This window comes from Zea mays, chromosome 9, assembly GCF_902167145.1.
Source record: "Zea mays cultivar B73 chromosome 9, Zm-B73-REFERENCE-NAM-5.0, whole genome shotgun sequence".
Classification (NCBI taxonomy): Eukaryota; Viridiplantae; Streptophyta; class Magnoliopsida; order Poales; family Poaceae; genus Zea; species Zea mays.
Genome location: NC_050104.1, coordinates 130929686 through 130954192, shown reverse-complemented (window position 1 = coordinate 130954192; position 24507 = coordinate 130929686). Strand labels below are relative to the sequence as shown.

Genomic DNA, 24507 nt, shown 5'->3' with positions numbered 1-24507 from the left:
TGTCGATGATGGGCGAGTTAAGCTACTTCCTTGGGTTCCAAGTGAGGCAACTCAAGGATGGAACCTTCATCTCTCAAACCAAGTACACGCAAGACTTGATCAAGCGGTTTGGGATGAAGGATGCCAAACCCGCAAAGACTCCAATGGGAACCGACGGACACACCGACCTCAACAAAGGAGGTAAGTCCGTTGATCAAAAAGCATACCGGTCTATGATAGGGTCTTTACTTTATTTATGTGCTAGTAGACCGGATATTATGCTTAGCGTATGCATGTGTGCTAGATTTCAATCTGATCCTAAGGAGTGTCACTTAGTGGCTGTGAAGCGAATTCTTAGATATTTAGTCGCTACGCCTTGTTTCGGGATCTGGTATCCAAAGGGGTCTACCTTTGACTTGATTGGATATTCAGACTCCGACTATGCTGGATGTAAGGTCGATAGGAAGAGTACATCGGGGACGTGCCAATTCTTAGGAAGGTCCCTTGTGTCATGGAGTTCTAAGAAACAAACCTCCATTGCCCTATCCACTGCTGAGGCCGAGTATGTTGTCGCAGGACAGTGTTGCGCACAACTACTTTGGATGAGGCAAACCCTCAGGGACTTTGGCTACAATCTGAGCAAAGTCCCACTCCTATGTGATAATGAGAGTGCTATCCGCATGGCGGATAATCCTGTTGAACACAGCCGCACAAAGCACATAGACATCCAGCATCACTTTTTGAGAGACCACCAGCAAAAGGGAGATATCGAAGTATTTCATGTTAGCTCCGAGAACCAGCTAGCCGATATCTTTACCAAGCCTTTAGATGAGCAGACCTTTTGCAAGCTACGTAGTGAGCTAAATGTCTTAGATTCGCGGAACTTGGATTAATTTATAACATACATGTGTTTATGCCTTTAATCATGTTCCTTTTGCATTGTGTTGTTTATTTATGGTGCTCGAGTTGTACATGCACTCCCTGGACCTCACAAGTCCGTTGCAAAGTGATGCACATATTTAGGGGGAGATGTGTTACAACTTGACCCTTTGAGACTAACTATGTGCTTGAGTTTGCTTGATTTAGTCTCTAAGGAGGATTGAAAGGGAAAAGGTGGACTTGGACCATGCAAGACTTCCACTGCACTCCGATGAGAGGGTAACTTATTCCAAGTTCATCTTTATGATCTTATTGCCTTTTACTCTTAGTTGAAGATTTTTGGTGAGGCAATGGGGTTAAAGGGCCAAAATTGATCCTGTTTTGGTGCTTGATGCCAAAGGGGGAGAAAATAAGGCTAAAACAATAACTGGATCAGCTACCACTTGAGAATTTTGAAAAAGTAGAGTTAGAGTTTTTGTTTGTCAAAATACTCTTGTTTGCTTCTTATTATCAAAAGTTAGTCTCTTGTGGGGAGAATGGTTGATTATGGGAAATAGGGGGAGTTTTTGAAATCCTTGATCAATTTCTTTTGGAATACCTCTCTTTATGTCTCTACAAGTGAATTTGACTTAGAGATAGGAAATTGAGTTTGATTTGCAAAAACAAACCAAGTGGTGGCAAAGAATGATCCATATATGTCAAATTTGATCCATATATGTCTCTACAAGTGAATTCTTATTTGAAGTGATTTTTGCACTTGTTCTACTTGCTTTATGTTGTGTTGGCATAAATCACCAAAAAGGGGGAGATTGAAAGGGAAATGTGCCCTTGGGCCATTTCTAAGTATTTTGGTGATTAAGTGCCAACACAAGTGCTTTTTGTGTTAATCTGTGCAAAGGGGTGGACAAAGTGCAAATCATGTCAAAAGGTATGTTTCTGGACTTAGTACATTATTTTATGAACTAATGTATTGTGGCTAAGTGCTGGAAATAGGAAAAATTCAATTGGAAATGTCTTGGCTCGAGCAGCCAAGACTCTGCTCAGTCTGGGAGCACCGGACTGTCCGGTGCGCCAGGCTGGCTCGTGCGAACTCGCTGCTCTCGGGATTTCGTCGGCGGCGTACGACTATAATTCACCGGACTGTCCGGTGTGCACCGGACTGTCCGGTGAGCCAACGGTCGGCCGGGCCAACGGTCGACTGCGCGATCTGCGTAAGACACGTGGCCGAGCCAACGGTCGGGAGGGAGCACCGGACTGTCCGGTGTGCACCAGACAGTGTCCGGTGCGCCAACGGCTCCAAGTCTGCCAACGGTCGGCTTCGCCAGGGAAGGAAAGAAATCCGCACCGGACAATGTCCGGTGTGCACCGGACTGTCTGGTGCGCCAGGCGACTGAAGGCAAGATTTGCCTTCCTGGAATGCACTCAACGACTCCTAGCTGGCTTGGGGCTATAAAAGGGACCCCTAGGCGCATGGAGGAGAACACCAAGCATTCCTAAGCACTAAGACATCGATTCCGCGCCTTTGATTCTTTGTGATAGCAATTAGAGCTCTTGTTGAGTTGTGAACTCATTGAGTTGTGTTGTGAGCTCTTGTTGTGATTTATGTGCGTGGTGTTGCTGTGATTTCTTGTCTTGAGTGTGTTGCTCATCCCTCCCTCACTCCGTGCTTCTTTGTGATCATCTAAGTGTAAGGGCGAGAGGCTCCAAAGTGTGGAGATTCCTCGCAAACGGGATAAAGTAAAGCAAGCAAAACACCGTGGTATTCAAGTGGGTCTTTGGACCGCTTGAGAGGGGTTGATTGCAACTCTCGTCCGTCGGGACGCCACAACGTGGAGTAGGCAAGCGTTGGTCTTGGCCGAACCACGGGATAAACCACTGTGCCATCTCTGTGATTGATCTCTTGTGGTTATTGTGTTTTGTTGAGACTCCTCTCTAGCCACTTGGCATTATTTGTGCTAACTCCTAATCAAGTTTTTGTGGCTTAAGATTAAAGTTTTACAGGATCACCTATTCACCCCCCCTCTAGGTGCTCTCACAGCAACCTTCTCCAATGGCTACAATTTGTTTGGTGGCTATAAATACCACCCCAACCGGCCACTTCAAGGTGTGGGAGCCCAAGCAACATTCCAAGTCATATAGTTGACATATCCAAGCCCTCCCAACCACCTCTATTCATTGATCCATCCTATACATAAGATTTAGACCACTTCAACCTACATAAGTGCCACAAAAGAGAGAGCAAGCAAAAGAAAGCTTCTCGTGTGAGTTTAGCAATAGTGCCTTGTGAGATTCATTGAGAGAAAGTGTGTGCTACATCTTGTGTTCATTTGTGCATGGAGTTTTGACTCCCATTGAACTTCCTCCAAAGTTTTGGAGGCTTGTAAAGCTAGCAAGAGACAACTAAGTGTGTGGTGATCCTTGCGGGGTCTTAAGTGATCCTTGAGAAGAAGAAGAGCTCGCCGGTCTTGGTGATCCGTGGAGAGAGGGAAAGGGTTGAAAGAGACCCGTCCTTAGTGGACTCCTCAACGGGGACTAGGCCTTTGAGGGCCAAACCTCGGTAAAACAAATCACCCGTGTCTCTTGTGTTTATTGCTTGTGATTTGTTCGTTTTCCTTCTTTCTAAGTTCTCTTGCTCTACCCTTAGCTAATATTATTTTGTGTTGCTTCAAGTTAAATTCACATTTAGAGAAGCAACTCCTTGCAATAAAGAACTTGTGTTTATCCTCTTCTTATCTAAGCCCTCTTGCATTATTCTCCACTAACATTTCTAGTAGTATTGCTATTGATTAAATTCCGCACTCTTTGAAAACAATACTCGTTGCAAGCAAAGGACTTAGTTTTTATACTCTGATAATTGTGCATCTTGTTCTAACCACAAATCAAGGGATCTAGTTGGGGTATAAAGTCATAATTTTCAGGTTTCGCCTATCCACCCCCTCTAGGCGACTTTCAATTGGTATCAGAGCTAGGCACTTCATATTGAGTCTAACAACTCGAAGTGATGGCTCGAAGAAGATCCCAAAAGAACAAGAAGACAACTCCGAAGGAGGTAACTCTTGAGATATTACTTCCCGATTGTTCTAATTATGATTCATGGTCTACTAGGGTGATAAATGATTTTAGAACCATAGATCCACAATTAGAACAAATTTTAGACAAGAGTATCATTCCTTCTAGCTATACTAGGGAAAATGCTTCCGAGGAAGATCTGAGATGTATACACTTAAACTATCTAGCTTATGACATCTTAAGTATATCTCTTAGCAAAGAAGACTATTGTGCCTTCATAATAAGATATGATGAACCTATTTGTGATGTACATGATATTTGGACTAGAATTAAAATCAAATTTGATGAGTCCAAACATAATGGTTCATTTGATGCTTCTACTTCCTCTACTTCTTGTGAAACTAACACTTTGAAGGAAGAAGAAGAAAATGAATGTTGGAGACCAAACAATGAATCCACCTCTCCAAAAGGTTTGTCTTCCAATTTTGTCGGGGACCATAATTAGGGGTACCCTCAAGACGCCTAATTCTCAGCTGGTAACCCCCATCAGCATAAAGCTGCAGAGGCCTGATGGGTGCGATTAAGTCAGGGATCAGTCCATACGAGCGACTCGATCACGCCTCACCCGAGCCTAGCCTCGGGCAAGGGCAGCCGACCCCGAGGGATTTCCGTCTCGCCCGAGGCCCCCCTTTAACGGCGGACACATCTCCGGCTCGCCCGAGGCCTTGCCTTCGCTAAGAAGCAACCCTGACTAAATCGCCGCGCCGACCGACCGAGTCGCAGGAGCATTTAACGCAAAGGTAGCCTGACACCTTTATCCTGACGCGCGCCCCCCGACAGAGCCGAAGTGACCGCCGTCACTTTGCCGCTCCACTGACCGATCTGACAGAAGGAAAGCGCCGCCTGCGCCACTCCGACTGTAGTGCCACTTGACAGAGTGAGACTGACAGGCAGTCAGGCCTTGCCAAAGGCGCCATAGGAAACTCCGCTCCGCCCGACCCAGGGCTCGGACTCGGGCTAGGCCGCGGAAGACGGCGAACTCCGCTCCGCCCGACCCAGGGCTCGGACTCGGGCTAGGCCCCGGAAGACGGCGAACTCCGCTCCGCCCGACCCAGGGCTCGGACTCGGGCTAGGCCCCGGAAGACGGCGAACTCCGCTCCGTCCGACCCAGGGCTCGGACTCGGGCTAGGCCCCGGAAGACGGCGAACTCCGCTCCGCCCGACCCAGGGCTCGGACTCGGGCTAGGCCCCGGAAGACGGCGAACTCCGCTCCGCCCGACCCAGGGCTCGGACTCGGGCTAGGCCCCGGAAGACGGCGAACTCCGCTCCGCCCAACCCAGGGCTCGGACTCGGGCTAGGCCTCGGAAGACGGCGAACTCCGCTCCGCCCGACCCAGGGCTCGGACTCGGGCTAAGCCCCGGAAGACGGCGAACTCCGCTCTGCCCGACCCAGGGCTCGGACTCGGGCTCAGCCCCAGAAGACGACGAACTCCGCTTCGCCCGACCCTAGGGCTCGGACTCCGCCCTGGCCTCTGCCGAACGACCTCCGCCTCGCCCGACCCAGGGGCTCGGGCTCGGCCTCGGCCACGGAAGACAGACTCAACCCCGGCTTCGGAGGAGCCCCCACGTCGCCCGACCTCGGGCGCGGGCCCGCCACGTCAACAGGAAGCGCCATCATCACCCTACCCCGAGCCGACTCGGGCCGCAGAGAACAAGACCGGTGTCCCATCTGGCTAGCTCCACCAGATAGGCAATGATGGCGCCCCACGTGCCCTGTGACGACGGCGGCTCTCAGCTCTCTTACGGAAGCAGGAGGACGTCAGCAAGGACTCGACCGCTCCGACAGCTGTCCCTCCGCCAGGCTCCGTTGCTCCTCCGACAGCCACGACATCACACCAGCAGGGTGCCAAGATCTCTCCGGCTGCCACATTGGCATGTACTTAGGGCGCTAGCTCTCCCCCCGCTAGACACGTAGCACTCTGCTACACCCCCATTGTACACCTGGATCCTCTCCTTACGCCTATAAAAGGAAGGACCAGGGCCTTCTTGGAGAAGGTTGGCCGCGCGGGGACGAGGACGGGACAGGCGCTCTCTTGGGGCCGCTCGCTTCCCTCACCCGCGTGGACGCTTGTAACCCCCTACTGCAAGCGCACCCGACCTTGGCGCGGGACGAACACGAAGGCCGCGGGATTTCCACCTCTCTCACGCCCGTCTCCGGCCACCTCGCTTCCCCCCTTCGCGCTCGCCCACGCGCTCGACCCATCTGGGCTGGGGCACGCGGCACACTCACTCGTCGGCTTAGGGACCCCCCGGTCTCGAGACGCCGACAGTTGGCGCGCCAGGTAGGGGCACGCTGCGTGCTGACGAACAGCTTCCCGTTAAGCTCCAGATGGGCAGTCTCCAGCAACCTCTCCGGCCCGGGACGGTGCTCCGTTTCAGGAGTCTTGAGTTCATGTCCTTCGACGGCAGCTACGACATGATACTCCTTCCACCGCCGCGCGACAACGACAATGGCGGCCGACAACCCGCTCGCCGGTGGCGGAATCGACGACATCTTCCCCTCGTGGTGGAAGAACAACATTCGAGCTCGCCCCGTCCTCTCCCCCGCCAACGGAGGAGGAGGCGGGGCAACCAAGGCCAAGCGGGAGGCCGCACTTCGTCGGCTGTCGAGCGAATCGACGTCCCCAGCGCCCCAACGGGGGGCGCGTCGGGCGTCGACCTCGCGTTTGAGACGAAGGCGAGTGCCGTCCCCCTGCGACACACCAATCCCGAGCAAGTGGACGACGCCAGCGCGCTCGCGGAGGGCTTGCAGGATGTCGCCCTCGTACCTAAGACGATGGTGCAATCAGTCCCCGACGTGACTATGTCGCTCCTCGTCGACCAAAAGGTACTGACTGATTCCCATCCTACGTTATTTCGACTCGGCCTCAACCCGCCTAGCGACCTCGCTTTGGCGGGCGCTCTCGTTGAGGCGAGTGCAACCCCTCTGGGGTTTCGTATGCGGTCGCCTTGGGACCGATTGACGGACGTCTCGACCTACGGGCCCTCTGGGTCCAAGGAAGATGACGATCCCAGCATCTGTTGGGATTTCTCTGGATTTGGCAACCCCAGTGCCATGCGGGACTTTATGACCGCATGTGACTACTGCCTCTCCGACTGTTCCGACGGTAGCCGCAGCCTTGACGACGAGGACTGCGGCCCAAGCCGCGAATGTTTCCACGTCGAGCTAGGGGATCCCTCCGAAGGCAACCATCTCGGCATGCCGGAGGACGGTGATCTCCCTAGGCCGGTGCCTCGCGCTGACATCCCGCGGGAGCTAGCTGTGGTCCCCGTTCCGGCGGGGAGTCACGACCCACAGCTCGAGCAAGTCCGCGGGGCGCAGGCCAGGCTCGACGAGGGAGCAGGAGCGCTTTAGTCGATCCGATGGGACATCGGGCAGGTATGGGCGGGCCAACCCCCGACCGGAGAAATACGTCACCTGCCCCAGGGTTTCCAGCACCGCGTCGCCAACGACGTCAGGGTCAGGCCGCCACCCGCATCCAGCGGGGTCGGTCAGAACCTGGCAGCCGCAGCGATGCTCCTCCACGCGATGCCGGAGCCATCAACCACCGAGGGTCGGCGAATCCAGGAAGAGCTCAAGAATCTCCTGGAAGGTGCTGCGGCCCGACGGGCCGAGAGCTCTGCCTCCCGAAGGCAGGGATACCCCTCGGAACCTCATGCCGCGACTTCCCGATTCATGCGGGAAGCCTCGGTCTACACCGAGCGCACGCGCAACACCGCGCCTGCGGCCCCGGGCCACCTCGACAACGAGCACCATCGTCGCGACCGTCGGGCCCACCTCGACGAAAGGGTGCGCTGAGGCTACCACCCCAGGCGTGGGGGACGCTACGACAGCGGGGAGGATCGGAGTCCCTCGCCCGAACCACCCGGTCCGCAGGCCTTCAGTCAGGCCATCCGACGGGCGCCGTTCCCGGCCCGGTTCCGACCCCCGACTACTATCACAAAGTACTCGGGGGAAACGAGACCGGAACTGTGGCTCGCAGACTACCGCCTGGCCTGCCAACTGGGTGGAATGGACGACGACAACCTCATCATCCGCAACCTCCCCCTGTTCCTCTCCGACACTGCTCGCGCCTGGTTGGAGCACCTGCCTCCGGGGCAGATCTCCAACTGGGATGATTTGGTCCAAGCCTTCGCCGGCAATTTCTAGGGCACGTACGTGCGCCCCGGGAATTCCTGGGACCTCCGAAGCTGCTGGCAACAGCCGGGAGAGTCTCTTCGGGACTGCATCCGGCGATTCTCGAAGCAGTGCACCGAGCTGCCCAACATCACCGACTCGGATGTCATCGGCGCGTTCCTTGCCGGCACCACCTGCCGCGACCTGGTGAGTAAGTTGGGTCGCAAGACCCCCACCAGGGCGAGCGAGCTGATGGACATCGCCACCAAGATCGCCTCTGGCCAGGAGGCGGTCGAGGCTATCTTCCGAAAGGACAAGCAGCCCCAAGGCCGCCCATCGGAAGAGGCTCCCGAGGCGTCTACTCCGCGCGGCGCCAAGAAGAAAGGCAAGAAGAAGTCGCAAGCGAAACGCGACGCCGCCGACGTGGACCTTGTCGCCGCCGCCGAGTACAAGAACCCTCGGAAGCCCCCCGGAGGTGCTAACCTCTTCGACAAGATGCTCAAGGAGCCGTGCCCCTACCATCAGGGGCCCGTCAAGCACACCCTTGAGGAGTGCGTTATGCTTCGGCGCCACTTCCACAGGGTCGGGCCACCCGCAGAGGGTGGCAGGGCCCGCGATGACGACAAAAAGGAAGATCACCAAGCAGGAGAGTTCCCCGAGGTCCGCGACTGCTTCATGATCTACGGTGGGCATGCGGCGAATGCCTCGGCTCGGCATCGCAAGCAAGAGCGCCGGGAGGTCTGCTCGGTGAAGGTGGCGGCGCCAGTCTACCTAGACTGGTCCGACAAGCCCATCACCTACGACCAAGCTGACCACCCCGACCACGTGCCGAGCCCGGAGAAATACCCGCTCGTCGTCGACCCCATTGTCGGCGACGTCAGGCTCACCAAGGTCCTGATGGACGGGGGCAGCTGCCTCAACATCATCTACACCGAGACCCTCAGGCTCCTGCACGTCGATCTGTCCTCCGTCTGAGCAGGCGCTGCGCCCTTCCACGGGATCATTCCTGGGAAGCGCGTCCAGCCCCTCGGACGACTCGACCTTCCCGTCTGCTTCGGAACGCCCTCCAACTTCCGAAGGGAGACTTTGACGTTCGAGGTGGTCGGGTTCCGAGGAACCTACCACGCGGTACTGGGGAGGCCATGCTACGCGAAGTTCATGGTCGTCCCCAACTACACCTACTTGAAGCTCAAGATGCCGGGCCCCGACGGGGTCATCACCGTCGGCCCCACGTACAAACACGCGTTCGAATGCGACGTGGAGTGCGTGGAGTACGCCGAGGCCCTCGCCGAGTCCGAGGCCCTCATCGCCGACCTGGAGAACCTCTCCAAAGAGGTGCCAGACGTGAAGCGTCATGCCGGCAACTTCGAGACAGCGGAGACGGTTAAGGCCGTCCCTCTCGACCCCAGTGGCGACACCTCCAAGCAGATCCGGATCGGTTCCGGGCTCGACCCCAAATAGGAAGCAGTGCTCGTCGACTTTCTCCGTGCAAACGCCGACGTCTTTGCGTGGAGTCCCTCGGACATGCCCGGCATACCGAGGGACGTCGCCGAGCACTCGCTGGATATTCGGGCTGGAGCCCGACCCGTCGGGCAGCCTCTGCGCCGATTCGACGAGGAGAAGCGCAGAGTGATAGGCGAGGAGATCAACAAGATAAAAGAAGCAAAAAGTGTCAAGCTCAGCCCTGAAAGGCGAGTCCTCGGGGCGTCCCAGGGCACGGTCTTGGAGTTCATTATCTCCAAACGGAGCATCGAAGCCAACCAGGAGAAAACCCCGACCACCGCACGACACCCCGAGCCCCCTGCGGTGAAACGCCCTGCGAAAGGGTCGGCTGAACGACAAGGCCCGGGGCGGCGCTGGCCGCACCGACCGGCGCCGTCTTAAGGGCCTTCCGGGGTGCCAGGTCGGTCTGGCCATGGCTTCGCTTGCTGAATAAAAAAAAGAGAAAAAGAAAAGGAAAATCACGGCCGAGACATATGAATGGGAAGCCAAGACAAAGACATTCCGAGATACTTACCCACTTCGGGCCATGATCCACCGCGCCTGGGGGGTTTCTTGGATCCCGGCTCCCGAAACAGCCGCCGAGGTCCGCTTCGCCGGCAACTTCGGCGCCACCCTTGCTTTGGACGCCCGGGGAGCAGATTGCCCGGGCACGGTCGCGATGACTTGAGGGTCACCCCCATGCGCAGCCGGTACGAGCGGCGGCCCCTGGGGAGCAGATGCCCTGACCTGGCCCTCCGGAGCCACCTCAGCTCCTCCAGCCGAGGGGTCAGGTGACCTCTCGGGTCGCCCCCGTGCCTCGGGCCGGGACCCCGACGCCCCAACTCCGGGGACTGACGGTGTCGGCCCGCTCGGGGGCTGGCTCGACGGCTCCTGGCCACACCCCAAGTCGGGGCTGAGGCCGAGACGGGCAGCCATGTCGTCCTCCTCCTCATCATCGTCGTCATCATCGTCGTCGGGCGTCTCCGGCGACGGCTCCCTTGGGAGTCCTTCCCTCTCCTGCAGGCGACAGCGCTTCTCCAAGGCGTCCCGAGCCCGCCTCCGCTCGCGGGCCCGGGCCTTCTCCGTGTCCTTCTTCTTCTTCTTCTCCTCCGCGGCGACCCGCCGCGCTGCTCGGTCCACCGCGTCCTCCGGGACCCATGGCAGGGAGGGCTTGTGCCACCCCACCTCCTAAAGAAGGGGGGAAAGAAACCCGATCGTAAGAACCAGGAGCAACCCGATGTATGAAGAAGGAAGGAGCGAACACTCACCAGAGTTACGCACCCCTGGTCGGGGCGCATCCGAAGCTGGGAGAAGGCGTGGGAGTCCGGCTTCCCCATCGCAGCCGACACCCGCCATTGGAGGGCGTCGAAGGGAAGAGGATCAGGGGACATTCGTGAGCCCTCCCAGTCAGCCTCCGGGGTCATCTCCCAAAGCGGCAGCCGCCGCTCCGCTAAGAGAAGCACCCTCCGACGGTGGATGGCGGCAACCACTCCCGCAGCGGTGAGTCCCCCCTCCCGCAACGCCTTCAGGGCCTGGAGAAGGGGTTCGAGGTTCTTCTGTCTCTCGTGCGGGGTCCCATGACGCCAGGCGTCGGTGGCGGCGGTGACTACTCGCTGGGAGAACGGCGGGAGCAACTCACCGTCATTCCGGAGGTAGAACCACCGGCGCTGCCACCCCTTGTTCGAGGACGCGAGGATGGCAGGAATGTACTGCGACGCCCGCGACTGCCTCAGCAAGAGGGTGCAGCCGCCGGCCTGCACCGCTGCATGGACCTTCCTCTCCCCCGTCGGCAAGGCAAAAAGCTCGGCGAAGAAGAGATGAGTCCACAAATCCCAATGGGGGCGATCCCCAAATACCCTTCGCACACCGCTACGAAGATAGCGGCCTGCGAGATGGAGTTGGGGGTGAGGTTATGCAACTCCACCCCATAGTGGAACAGGATTGCCCGCATAAAGCGGCCCGTCGGCACACCGAATCCCCGCTCGTGGAAGGAGACGAAGCTCACGACGTACCCCGGCGGTGGGGATGGAGCGACTCCGCCCATGGGAGGAATCCATTCTGGCCGCTGCTCATCGGTGAGAGGGCGAAGCAAACCCTCGCCGACCAGCTCCTCCAGATCGCTCGCCGTCACCGTGGAAAAGGGCCACGGATCGCGCGGGGAGATTATGGTCACCCGATCAGCCATCACCAAAACGGAAGGGATGGCGGCGCAAGGGGTAGGAAGGGCGGTTTCCTCTTCTCTGGCTAAAGTTTCTCGGGTTGCGAAAACCTAAAGGAAGAGGCAGGAAGCGGAGCGAAGAACCGTCACCAGACCCTCTCCCGGGTATATAAGGACCAGGGCGAGACCGTTTCCAGCGCTCCGCCCGGACCGGATGCGGGATTCAAAAACGCGAAGCGAAACAGCCGTTCCTCGAACGGCTCACGCACGCGCAACGGCCGCCCTGCCAACAACTCACCCCGTCGCATTAACTCCGCGGCGGGACAGGCGGTGCTTCTGGCAGGAGAAGCGGGCGACGCTTCGCCTTCACCGTAATAACCGCGCCAAAAAAGGTACGCCACGTCGTTCAATTTCGTATCCTTTTCCTTTTTTCCTCTTTCTCTATCTCTTGCAACAGGGACCGGGAAAGGGGGATACCCCGAAAAGGATCCTTCCCTGTGAAGGAACCGGGCTCCGAGCCCCCCCTACTGATCAGAGGTTCGAAGGCTGGCCCCCCGAGGGGTTCAACAGTCGCCTCAGATCGCGTGGGCCCCACACCCACTACTCGTCAGAGGTTCGAAGGCCAGCCCCCCGAAGGGCTCCACGGCAGCCTCAGGCTACTCGGGCTCCGCGCCCATTACTGATCAGGGGTTCGAAGGCTGGCCCCCGAAGGGTTCACAGTCGCCTCAGACGCCGAGCGAGGGATGACTAGGGGTACGTTCGATACATAACCAAGGCTCGGGCTGCGCTCCCGAGGTACCCTAGGACATTTCCGAGACCAGCGGGAACGATCTTGTAACGGAATCCCATCGGAGGGAGGCATCGAGCCCTCGGACCCTGTCGCCAGGGGACCGGGTCCGGCAGATCACCCGCAGGTACTTTTGGGCGTGCCTCTGGGCCCCTAGCCGACCCCCAACGAATGGGGCACGGACGTCCACTCGGATTACCCGCTTGCAGCTCACCGGAGACACCATGTTCGGTGCCCATCGAGGGTAACATGGCACTCTCCCCCCCTCCTCCTTGCGGAAAGGCGACATAGGGGCGTATGTAAAAAAGTCGAGTCTGTCCCTGATCGCCCTCTCGCCCTGTGCGGAGGCTCGGGGGCTGCTCTCGCAAACCGGGCTCCGGCCGAACCGTTGACGGCGTCAACATACCAGCCCGAGAACTTGGGCCCCGACCGTGCACTCGGGCTACGGCCAGTTCGCATGAGGGAACAACCAGACCAGCCGAAGCATTACGCAAAGCATTAAGACCTCGGGGGAGTGAAACCACTCCTCCGAGGCCTCGGGGGCTACACCCGGCGGGTGCGCTCTCGCGCACCCACCGGAACAAAATGCAACCGAGAAAGGCTGGTCCCCTCGCAAAAAAGTGCGACGAAAGCCTCCAAGCGAGTGCTAACACTCCCTTCGAGGCTCGGGGGCTACTGTCGGGGACCATAATTAGGGGTACCCTCAAGACGCCTAATTCTCAGCTGGTAACCCCCATCAGCATAAAGCTGCAGAGGCCTGATGGGTGCGATTAAGTCAGGGATCAGTCCATACGAGCGACTCGATCACGCCTCGCCCGAGCCTAGCCTCGGGCAAGGGCAGCCGACCCCGAGGGATTTCCGTCTCGCCCGAGGCCCCCCTTTAACGGCGGACACATCTCCGGCTCGCCCGAGGCCTTGCCTTCGCTAAGAAGCAACCCTGACTAAATCGCCGCGCCGACCGACCGAGTCGCAGGAGCATTTAACGCAAAGGTAGCCTGACACCTTTATCCTGACGCGCGCCCCCCGGCAGAGCCGAAGTGACCGTCGTCACTTCGTCGCTCCACTGACCGGTCTGACAGAAGGACAGCCGCCTGCGCCACTCCGACTGCAGTGCCACTTGACAGAGTGAGACTGACAGGCAGTCAGGCCCTGCCAAAGGCGCCATAGGAAACTCCGCTCCGCCCGACCCAGGGCTCGGACTCGGGCTAGGCCCCGGAAGACAACGAACTCCGCTCCGCCCGACCCAGGGCTCGGACTCGGGCTAGGCCCCGGAAGACGGTGAACTCCGCTCCGCCCGACCCAGGGCTCGGACTCGGGCTAGGCCCCGGAAGACGGCGAACTCCGCTCCGCCCGACCCAGGGCTCGGACTCGGGCTAGGCCCCGGAAGACGGCGAACTCTGCTCCGCCCGACCCAGGGCTCGGACTCGGGCTAGGCCCCGGAAGACGGCGAACTCCGCTCCGCCCGACCCAGGGCTCGGACTCGAGCTAAGCCCCGGAAGACGGCGAACTCCGCTCCGCCCGACCCAGGGCTCGGACTCGGGCTAAGCCCCGGAAGACGGCGAACTCCGCTCCGCCCGACCCAGGGCTCGGACTCGGGCTAAGCCCCGGAAGACGACGAACTCCGCTCCGCCCGACCCAGGGCTCGGACTCGGGCTCAGCCCCAGAAGACGACGAACTCCGCTTCGCTCGACCCCAGGGCTCGGACTCCGCCCTGGCCTCTGCCGAACGACCTCCGCCTCGCCCGACCCAGGGGCTCGGGCTCGACCTCGGCCACGGAAGACAGACTCAACCCCGGCTTCGGAGGAGCCCCCACGTCGCCCGACCTCGGGCGCGGGCCCGCCACGTCAACAGGAAGCGCCATCATCACCCTACCCCGAGCCGACTCGGGCCGCAGAGAACAAGACCAGTGTCCCATCTGGCTAGCTCCGCCAGATAGGCAATGATGGCGCCCCACGTGCCCTGTGACGACGGCGGCTCTCAGCTCTCTTACTGAAGCAGGAGGACGTCAGCAAGGACTCGACCGCTCCGACAGCTGTCCCTCCGCCAGGCTCCGTTGCTCCTCCGACAGCCACGACATCACACCAGCAGGGTGCCAAGATCTCTCCGGCTGCCACATTGGCATGTACTTAGGGCGCTAGCTCTCCCCCCGCTAGACACGTAGCACTCTGCTACACCCCCATTGTACACCTGGATCCTCTCCTTACGCCTATAAAAGGAAGGACCAGGGCCTTCTTGGAGAAGGTTGGCCGCGCGGGGACGAGGACGGGACAGGCGCTCTCTTGGGGCCGCTCGCTTCCCTTACCCGCGTGGACGCTTGTAACCCCCTACTGCAAGCGCACCCGACCTGGGCGCGGGACGAACACGAAGGCCGCGGGATTTCCACCTCTCTCACGCCCATCTCCGGCCACCTCGCTTCCCCCCTTCGCGCTCGCCCACTCGCTCGACCCATCTGGGCTGGGGCACGCGGCACACTCACTCGTCGGCTTAGGGACCCCCCGGTCTCGAGACGCCGACAAATTTCGATTCCCACATATGTTGTGTGGCTAATAAAAATGATAGAGGAAGCACAAACGAGGATGAGGAGGATGAAAGAAGCTTCATGCAACTCTACGCTCATCTAAGCCTAGAAGATAAGGCGGTCATGCCCAAACTTCTAAAAAGAGCGAGAGAGCAAAGCGAAGCTCATCAAATGCTAGAAGATATTCTCTCCATAAAAATGCTAAACTTTGACAAGTTGACTAAAGAACATGAGGAGCTAAAGTGCTCTCATGTTGATTTGGTCCAAAGGTATGAAACTATTTCAATTGAGCAAGATAACTCTTTACATTGTATCACTCAATTAGTAAATGGGAAATGCCTTGCTTAAGGACCAAGTAGAAAAGGTAAAAGTTGAAAATCTAGCTTTTCAAGAAAAATATGATATGCTTCTATGGTCTCATGAAAATATTATGGATGATCATATCATGTTAAATATTGCTCATGAGGTTGTGATAGAAAACTTAAAACCCAACAACCTCACTCATGCACATGTATTCAAATTGAAACTATTTTACCATGTGCTAATGCTTATTGTCCGTCGACAAGCAAATCCTCCTTTGAGCTAGAATTTCTAGGAACAAAGATGATACATGTCAAGAGCTCAAAGAAGAAAATAAGAGGCTAAAGATGAGCTTGACACAACTAAAAGGGAAGTGCATTGCTCAACCTTCTCAAGATAACCGTGATCACATGGTGAAGAAGCTTGAGACGGGAACAACCGTGGCATGCACTAAATCCCTTGAAGAAAATGTCAAGGACTTGAGGATTGCCAAGAGGAAGGGACAAAATAAGAAAATCAATACCTCTTCCAAAAGCCTCAACCGTGCCTCCATGCAAGGTAACATCCAAGGTAATAATCAAGCCACACTTCACACTAAGAGAAGTAAAAAGTGTAGTGAATGCTTTGAAAAGGGACACTCGATTAGGTCATGTCCCTATATTAAAAATGGCTTGATTAACAAGGACGATAAACTTTGTTTTAAATTCTCAAAGAAGGGACACTTAATTAGGTCTTGTCCCCATTTAAAACAAAAAGGCATAGTGTTAGAAAAGAAAATATTCACTAACCATGTAGCGAGCAAGAAACAAGGAAAGAAGAAATCTTCAAGACTCGAAGATCGCCTATGCTACATATGCTGAAAGAAGGGACATCAATGCAAGGATTGTCCCATTGGTAACTATCCCACTTCTAGCTTGTCAATTAATTCTCATGCAACTAGGCAACCCAAAATTGCAACTTGTGCTAGAAAGAGTGCTAACACAAATGACATTTGGGTTCCTAGATCTTTGTTGACTAACTTTGATGGACCCATCAAGCGATGGGGACCAAAATATGCTTGACAAGCTTTGCAGGAGAAGGAGATGATATGAAGCTTTAGGGTGCTTGAGAGAGTCAATTCAATTCTTATTAACTCAAGCTATCAATCTTACAATGATTTATATATCCAAGATTGACCCAAAGTTATTTTGAATTATTATGTCTAAAACTCATATCATCTCGGGGAAAGATATTGATGTTGTAGGAAATAAAGAATTATCCTGTGCGGAAAATCAAGGCCTATAACATGGAGGAAGGCCAAATGATGGTAACATTTATGCTTTTAAGTGCAAGTATCTTAAATTATCATTTCTTATGTGTCTTGAGTAGTCACATAAATAAAGGAAGCACTTCAAATGTTTTCAAATTATGTCTTTGAAGAAATTCCTCTCATATGGTAGATTGCATATTCATCATTTCTATACTATGGCAATCTACATGCTTTAAATTATTGTAAGCACCTCATGGCATGTTTTACACTAATTATCCTATAATAACCATGTTCTAGATATAGAGAGATATTCCAAGTTCTTAAAAGAATAAGGTGTCATGTAAGGAATCCAAATCCTTAGGACACTTATAAAGGGAATCTCTCTTTATATCTAGAATCGTGAGACTAATGTTTTGTCTAAATAACCTAAGTAGTCTCACATGTAGAGAATAAGTTTCTCTATGGTAATGCGTAATCCAACATGTCAAAGAAAATCAATCCAATGATTTATGTTGTATTTATTCTTGCTTAAATTGGATGTGATTCTTCTACATTCATCGCTCTCCATGTATGAATTAAATTTGTTCCCATAATCTTAAGGAATTAACCATGTTTGTTTTATAAGTTAAAACTGAGCATACATCATGGAATAATCTAGTTCATATTATAAAGTTTCCATGCTTTAGTAATCCTCTTTTCATTCCTTATCAAAATGATTACAAAAAGGGAAACTAGTGCTTGTGTTACTAATGACATATCTCTTGAGCTTACTTATGAAAATCTACAAGAGAGTAAGTGCATGTTTAAAGCCACAAGCCTCCAGGGTTGCTCTTCACCTAAAGGAAGAAAGGTAAAAGCAAAGGTATGGGAACTCATCTTCTTGATCAAATATAGTTTCCATCAATAGTTATTTACTCTAAATTATCATATTCTACCTATGTGAAGAATAGATTCTTTATTGGACTTAAATCAGCTAGATGTGCATTCAATCTCATTCTCATAAATGCACTTGTCCATTAGAATCTAATTCATGCCTTTGCTATATCTATTCTCATATTGATATGCTTCTAAGTGATGATTAATAAATTCAATATGAAGAAGTACATTTCCTATGATTGATCAAAATTTTTAAAAGGTGCATATCTCTACTACTTATTAAGACGGTAAGGGTAGCCTACCGTTCTGCCATTCTGTGATCTCAGCCGTCCATTTTATCCTGTAAATAATCTCAGCCGTCCACACCCCACGGTGCACGTTATGCCGCCCGCATCCCGCCCGCGTCCGCACCCCGCCCCGCATCCCCCCGCATCCCGCTGGCGGACATACCCCGCCCCGCATCCCGCGACCTTCTTCCTTTGCTGCCTCCTACCCGCATCCCACCGGTGGATGCACCCCGCACCGCATCCCGCGACCTTCTTCCTCTGCTGCCTCCACGGGAGCCTTCTCATCTCCACGCGTCGTTGCGTCAGATCCATCTGCCGCTAGAGCAAACCCTACCCAATGACCACATGCATTCTTACTGGGGCGACGCCACTATTTGCGCAGAGGAGCAGATATGGCGCATCGGCATGTACTCCGTCGCTGCCCTCCTCGACTCCGCCTCTTTCTCCAACGCCACAGGCAAGGAGATGCCTGCCCACCGCCCTGGCACCTCCCGCCCTCGCCGCGCACACCCCCAAGCCCCGCGGATCACAATTGCCTCTACCCTAGCGGGAGCCGCGCCCGCACCCACATTACCCGCATGATGGCAAGAGGCAGCGGCACAAGGCCACGGCGACTCCTCAGTAGAGGAACCCGATCGAGCGCAGCAACACAAATCTTCAATCTCAAATCCCTGCTGTGAGAAAAGGTATTTTTTTCAAGATCTTTGTGCTCAATAGTCAGTAGCTCACATCAATTTTGATTTTCGCCAGTGGCAAATTTTTTAATGAGAGCTTCCGCGTAGAGAGCTCCCACAAGTGGTATGGCTCGATAGAGGTTATTTGGATCTATGATGCGATAGAAATTCATGAGTTTTTAGGATCTGTTGTGTACATGCATGGTTTAAAGATAGGGGTGACGAGCAGCCGCGGGTGGCTGAGCACTTGCTGTCTTGCATCAGGGCTGAAGGCAGCTGCAGGGATTACGTGGCTATAAAGATGGATGGCTCGAGTATTCTGCGGCTTCTTCAGAGTAAAGTGCTTTTGGTAAGGATAACTGCAGTGGGTTTGCTCATGGAACTGGTCTGCTTAAGAAGGTGCAGTTTCATTCAGAGTTTTTTTTCTTAAAAAATTATGACAAAGCATATGTATTTGTGCTGCCATCTTAACTGTCGATCACCACCAACACTCTGATTTCGAACAGGAGAGAAATGGTTGAATTGCTCCTGCATGGATCGAGAGCAGAGTTGATCGTGGAGGCAATGGATGTGCTGCTGAAGTACCTCCGGAGCTTGCCCGCAGAAGAACAAGCCCCAATCGCCGTTCTACTGATGTGTTTGGATGCATTGGTATACAACTTTAAACCCTGAATCTCTTCTTGTTGTACGCTTACATTTCCACTTCCACGAAATCGTATTTCGTTTGCTAGCCGCCTCAGACATCGCCTGGAATTTAATAGTCTGCAGAGAACTCTAACTGAAACGCATTGCAGGTGGAGCCAAACAGAAACAACACGTACAGAGAAGAGGCGATCAAGACCATCACACATTCTCTGAGATGCTGCCTGTCAGAGGACACTGCCGTGCCCAGCACTCGGAGAGCTCTGCTGCTGCTGGGAGGGCAGTTCAACTTCTCAGGCGACCTTCACGCAGAGGACTGGATGCTGGAACATGCCGGCTTCGTCGACCACTCACAGGCCACCACTGCCACTTCTGATGCTGTTGTACACGTACAGTGCTGCACACCCGGTCACCTTTTACACACAGGAAGGCACATCACAATATCGACAAGTAGTTTCTGAAGTTCGCTTTGCGGTGCCCAGGACAAGGAAGCGGCCGAAAACGATGCGTGGCTGAGACACGTGGCCGCGACACTACTCGGCAGCCGTAGCAGGATCAAGAGACCATTCCTGGAGGCGTTGTCCAGGTGCCTAGGCTCCCCCGATGTCGGCCTGGTGGGGGCGTGCCTGACGATGGCCTAGTGGAGGTTATCAGTGAGAAAGTAGATATCTGGGTAAACCACCTCTTCAACTATGATTTTGCACTCTGGTTTTATGCAAATGTTGCCTATCATATTATTGAATTGCAATTTTTTTACTGATTAAATACTAATAGTGCCATGAGTTAACGTTAGTGTTTGTGATTTTTTACAGGCTCTTGGGTGTCTCTTGTATAGAATCTGCACAGAATATTAACTGTTGGTTATGATTATGGAAGGTCTTGTTTTCAGCTCATGAATATAGGTTTCAAATTTTAGTTGTTTTTTATTAGGATGGTCGAATATAAAAGTAACTGATTTTATTGTATGTGCCTGATTAATCTAAAAGCATTGAAATAATTCTGCTCTTGGCTCGAGTATGTATCTGAAGTATACAGAGAAATGGAACGTGCTGGATGCGCTCCAGATAGAAAGGCTAGAGAAATGTTTCATATAAAAATTTTTACTACCGTCGCAATGCACGAGCACATACCTAGATGAGTCTGTCTGTTACTGCGAAAAGCTACATACAAATTATAATTGAGGGCACATTTTCATTACTAATAGTTTTTTTGTTTTCCTTCTTTTTTTACCTGAGGTTACAAAGGGTGCAGGGTATTCTCCATGGCAGTGTGTCCAATGATCCTAAACATGACAATATGTATTTTCTCTTTATTATCAATTCATCTATATTGTGAAAATCTAAAAGAACGTGGAACCTGAAACTATTGTCTGGTGGGCTGGTGGCTGATTTTCATTCAATTGGGCTGGTACACCTCTGTTTTGACTCCCATACACCAAGGTATTTAGACACCTAGGTCCTCCTTTGAATCCTTATTGTCATGGTCATCTTGTGTCGTGTCTAGATCTGACGAATTGTGTATTGTTTAATGCACAGAATCAAGGGCGCCTGCATCCGTGGGAGTAAGACTCTCCGGCTTTGAAGGAGGAGACAAAGCCGAAGGGCAGACACATTGCCTTCTGTTCATGCTGCTTGATGTTGAAACACCAACCACTCACCAGTCATTTACTCTCTCACTTGCTCATTGGATCATGTGCACCACCATAGTTAGAAACCTTTATGTCACAGTCAGCGCAATGCATTGGGATTTTTTTTGCTATGCACAGAATACGAAGGTTATATTATCTCTCTATATTTTGAATGGGAGTCATTGAAGCATAGGCAAGGTACTTGTATTTGGATCTGGCATAATTACAATCATCCTGTCATCATCAGTTTCACTCCTCTGGCTGCCCCTTGTGTGTGTGTGTCCACTAATGCGTTCAGCATTGCAACTGCTGCTGCCAAATGCTGAGGTATGCCCTTTATTTTTCAACAAAAAGTGTCTTTGTGACTACAAAACAAGTTAACGTTCAGCATTGCAGTAATGTAGCAAATTTTGTTCTGAAATTTTTTTATCTTCAATGTCTGGTACGTCCGTCCGTATAAAAAAATGTCTGCATTCTTCTATCTTCAGGCAGCAGTATACATAGCTGGTTCAGTTTGTGCAGCATTCGTTGCCAACATAGATGGTCACTCTGATAAAACTGTCACCTTCAATGGGAGGATGCTCAGGTCTGTCAACATCCTTCACATAAGTTCCTTGCACTTGTGTTGGGAAAGAAAGATTGACCACTAATATGATTCACAAGCATATTTTGTCTATTTTTAGTGGATTGTAATATTAAAACCCACGAATGAACATGAAAAATGCAATGTCAATTAATATTAATATCATATTACTAATTAATGTAATAGTTCGAAAAAGTTAGATTCACAGGTCATAATAATAAATCAAATTGTATGCTGTCATTTCCTTGAATTATACTAGAATAAAATCAGAAGCTCACAATGAGATTTATTGGTCTAAAGTGAATCAGAAGTTATTTCACATAAAAATCTATGATCATGCAGTTACATGTGTTGCATAGCTCTAGAAGGTGGTAGCACAAATCACATAGGCCCAGTAACCCATCCATGAAAGTTTTTTGACTGATTGCTTGATTCCCTATTCTCACTTGTAGGTTTTGAGACCGAACCTATATGTACCACCAAAACAATATCCTAATTGCAAGTAAGCGCCAATGCCAGTGTGCAGCGGTCTGTCCTTGCTTAGTTTTGTTGTGGGTACCTAATGGCCTCGTCTCGCTCTTCTTGGCTTGATTGTGTTATGCTACTAGGGAAGGTGACCTTCCTCTCATCATCGCGATTGACTAGCAACCAATGGCCCTGATAGGTGTTATGCAAGTGTAGGGCGACATCACTAATGCTCGGACAATAGATGTGGTGAGACGGACGCAAAAGAAGTATAGGTTTTTGTTGCTGCAGTTAGCTGGCTGTGACTAATTAGTATGGATTTGGTGTCATGTTATTAGGCATTTCAATGGATGCAAAGCAGACTTGGTTGTTTGCGATGGAGGCTTCAGATAGTAAGATATCATATGAGTGCAAGAGAACTACTCCCACCATTAGCTTATAACAAATTTTGTCACCAGGATTACATGATTACTGCTCTTTTGGGTGACTATAGTTACTGGCCACCCTGATATTTGATACAATTGATCTTTTTTATCTCATGCTAAAGAAATTTGGTGGCTGGTGGATCTACTTAAGAATCAAAAGTCAGACAAGGTGGACATCACCATCCAACCGGAGGAGCTGGAAGCCATGAATGATGTTCAAGTAGCCAGGTGACGTCTGATGTCTTTGTTCAGTTGATATAGTTGTCTGATTTTTTTTCCTTCTTCCAAGTTAGAACAATCTTTCTTGTACTTGTATTTATACTTCTTGAACAGGTGGAGGCTTATTAGGCCCACTTTATCATTTGATTTAATATGTGTGGAGTGATCCTTTTAACCTTTTGCCTTATCCGCATGTACTGTGGGCTACTAAGACTCATTTTGGTGTTTGAACATGCATGAAGCTAAAACCCATCAAAATCGGTTCAGTATTGGTTGTTGGTAAAGATTTTAGTGAGGTTGATGACAATATATATATTGTTCATTTTCATGTAATCGTTGTGAATTAATATTTCATTGAATGATTTATATTCTATCGCAATGCACGACACTCTACTATCATATATAGAACTAATGATTGCAATGTGCTGGTGAAATAGTTAGATTAAAATAACAATATAACACACATTTGTACATAATTTATCGTGGTATTATACATTTCCGTTGCAACACATGGGTACTCACCTAGTTTCTAATGATGTGCACTAATGTTAAGGATTTTACTTCATGTCTATGTGACTTATGGATGATGAATTGTTTATATGTCTTAACTAAAGAAATCATCCTTCATCATATACTCCCTTGTGCTATTAACATCTCTCTTGAGTATTTTCAATGAGTTTGGAAGGAAAAAGAGACAACTACAAGGGGAGGATTCTCAAATCAAAGAGGAAGACATCAAGAACAACAACACCTACTTAGACAGTAAGATCTTCATAACAATCAATGGTGTGGTTTGCCTCATATACTATCAATCAATATCTCTCTTGATATGCACTAAGTTAAAAGGAGAACTCAGGATAAATTTATGCAATTCGTGATCCACTTGATATATGATAACACGACTGAGAAAAGGATCACTAGTTGTAGAACTCTCTCTTGTGCAAAATATTTCCATCCATTGTCTTGAATATAGATCTTAAGTAACTAAGGCTAAGGACAAAGCACAATGAAGAGAGCGTCTCTATGTGAAGGTACAAAAGGGTAAAACTACTTCCTCTCATTTACACATGTACCTAAATCTTCCTCTTCTATACATTTGAAGTGCCCCAGATCCTCTGGGACTCAAATGTGATACAATTACTAGTCCCAGGAGGCTAGTAATACCATTTATACATCAGATAGTTCCAGATCTTCTTAAACGAGACAAACCTATAAAGGTGGCGAACAACTTTAAGAGTTGGTCCACAACTCGGGACATGTCATCAAAGTGGGGCTGAAGCAGCCCGATATACGCAGCGAAGCATATCAGCGGTCCAATAGCCACAGGTAAGGTTGGGAACAGTCGTAACTCTTACCCGATCTCCTTTTTCTGAAAAACAACAAATAAGCAAGGGTGAGTACAAACGTACTCAGCAGCCCACCTTCACTCGCGGAATGGGGAAATCAGATATAATGCATGGAATATGTGGAGCTCAGGATATTTTGCAGAAACAGCAATATTTTATGCAGGGTTATTTTGTAAAACATTTTGTATTTTTCAAAGCGCATCCTCTCCCGAAAGAGCAGGAAGTTTTTCAATATAGAACAAAATCCCCTGGACTAAACATCTAGGTATCTCAGCAGTTTCCCACTGGTTTTCATTTTCAAAAACAGCTACTGGACTTCCCGTCCACCATAGCTCACGACTCAACCGCTGGACCTTTTAAAACCACTTTTCAAAAGCACCTCTTTTTTTTGGAAAACAAAACACTAATTGTCATACCACACCAGACTCGTCCATTCCTGTGGACACACACTATTCGAATAGGTTTGAACTCTGCGCAGAGGGGTACACTTTACTCACTAGTCCGGCTCTTATTATAGGTAATTTATGCATCAAAGGGATCCAGTGAGCTTGTCGTGCTTATCCGGCGAAGGGGAAGGAGAGCTCGCGGAACTGGCTTCTGGCTCCACTGCCTGGCGTAGACTTGCAGATCTGGCCTCCATGAGACGGCATGAATGCTCCGATAACTATGAAACATGAACAAGCAAACATACAAACCAGCAAGTATACCAACAAATATTTAGTATAGTGGTCAGAATAGCGATATATGGATGGGTAGAGTCTTGAGTAGAATCTGTGTCATGTGGTGTTGTGATATTACTGGTGGTGGAGCGGAGGTGCTTACCAGAA

At 51.7% G+C, this 24507-nt stretch overlaps 2 long non-coding RNA genes across 3 annotated transcripts; both read left to right on the top strand.

Annotated features, from left to right (window-relative positions):
- Window positions 1–19647: 19647 nt before the first annotated feature.
- On the top strand, window positions 19648–19918 carry LOC109942683 (uncharacterized). The gene is made up of 2 exons (XR_002265372.1): window positions 19648–19688; window positions 19828–19918. It is a non-coding gene; the product is annotated as an uncharacterized lncRNA (long non-coding RNA).
- Window positions 19919–20361: 443 nt separating this feature from the next.
- On the top strand, window positions 20362–21934 carry LOC103639084 (uncharacterized). 2 transcript variants are annotated; one of them, XR_559228.2, is made up of 5 exons: window positions 20362–20454; window positions 20551–20969; window positions 21165–21228; window positions 21678–21727; window positions 21834–21934. It is a non-coding gene; the product is annotated as an uncharacterized lncRNA (long non-coding RNA). The 2 variants fall into 2 exon arrangements; XR_559229.2 differs by having other exon boundaries at window positions 21131–21228.
- The last annotated feature ends 2573 nt before the right edge of the window (window positions 21935–24507 follow it).